At 34.9% G+C, this 1,632-nt stretch overlaps 1 pseudogene across 1 annotated transcript; it reads right to left on the bottom strand.

Annotated features, from left to right (window-relative positions):
• Window positions 1-240: 240 nt before the first annotated feature.
• On the bottom strand, window positions 241-1,168 carry LOC306637772 (olfactory receptor 5H17-like; annotated as a pseudogene). The gene has a single exon. The product of its transcript is annotated as an olfactory receptor 5H17-like (transcript).
• Window positions 1,169-1,632: the final 464 nt, after the last annotated feature.

Below are 1,632 nucleotides of genomic sequence, written 5' to 3'. Positions count from 1 at the left end.
GGTGTTTATTGCATGAGTGACTCTAAGTGCATGTTACCCAAGTTCAAGAAATGGTTATTTACATTTTGATTTATAAAATTTTAAAAAGTTAAATATATACTGCAAACAATTAATTAATATCATAGAACAAAAATGACTGCAAAAATCCTTGAAGGCTATGGAAAACCTCCACGTTTATCTACACAATTTGATGAAAATTTTAAATGAAAAGAAGATAGATATTGATATGAGATCTAAATTCTAAAAATGTCTTTTACACATTTTTACAAGTGAATCTGTAACTTGCTTGTTTCTCAGACTATAGATAATGGGATTTAACACAGGGATTATGACAGTGTAAATTAGAGAAAGAATATCTTGATCATTTGCTTGTGAAGATGCAGGATGCACATACATGAAGAGAAGGGGGCCATAGTATAAAGACACAGAAAAGAGATGGGCTCCACAGGTGGAGAAGGCTTTTCTTACACTCTTTTCAGACTTCTTTTTTAAAATTGTAACGAGAATTAGGGTATAAGAAACAAGAATAGTCATAATGGTGAATACTTGTATTGAACCAGAGAAAATAAAAAGCATTAAATAATTAATAGAAGGATCAGTACAGGAAATCTTTAACAGGGGTATAACATCACAATAAAAGTGTTGTATTATGTGGGAATTACAGAAGGTTAATCTGAATAAAAAGCTTTCATGTAGTATGGCATGAAGTAATCCACCTACAAATGATAAAGCTAGTAGCCAGATGCATAATCTATTTGTCATAATCACAGGATACAGTAAGGGGTGGCATATGGCTGCATAGCGATCATAAGCCATTGCTGCCAGAAGAAAACATTCTGTGGTTGCACTGACTGCAAAGGAAAAAAACTGTGTTTTGCATTCAGCTAGAGATATCATCTTGCTCTGATCTAAGAAATTGACCAGCATCTTTGGGGTCACTGTTGATGATAACCAAGCATCCACAAAGGCTAAATTCCCAAGGAAAAAGTACATGGGGATGTGAAGTTGGGGGTCGTTCAAGATTAGATAAATCAGACCAAGGTTTCCCACAAGGGTCATAAGGTATATTTGCCAAGAACACCAGGAACAAGGGGAATTTCCACTGTGGTTGGTGAGTAAGTCCTGTGAAAACAAACTCTGTGACCAAAGTTGCATTTGCCTCTTCCATGCTCTCACAGGATGTCCCCTGAAATGAAATGCAATGAATGTCAAAAAAGGATACAATGAGGTGTTTTTTGTTTTTTTTTTTTTTTTTTTTTTTTTGTTTTTTGGTTTTTGTTTTCTTTTTTTCTGGCTACTGGGGATTGAAACCAGGGGCACTTAACCATTAAAACACATTATCAGACCCCCCCCCTTTTTTTTTTAATTCATTTGGAGAGAGGTTTTTGCTAAGTTGCTTAGGACCTTAATATGTTGATGAGGCTGGCTTTGAACTTGGGATCCTTCTACCTCAGCCTCTCTAGCTGTTGGGATTACAAGCATGCACCACTGCACCCAGCTACAATGAGGATTTATAAAGAAAATATTAGAAGACAAAGGTTGAGATAAAATCATAATATTTTCAAAATACCCTCTATTTATTAGGAAGTGAGTGGTTTTAGAGAATTAAATGTGGCAAAAAGTTCAATTCAT

This window comes from Sciurus vulgaris, assembly GCF_902686455.1.
Source record: "Sciurus vulgaris genome assembly, chromosome: 10".
NCBI lineage: Eukaryota > Metazoa > Chordata > Mammalia > Rodentia > Sciuridae > Sciurus > Sciurus vulgaris.
This window is presented reverse-complemented; position numbering and strand designations above follow the sequence as displayed.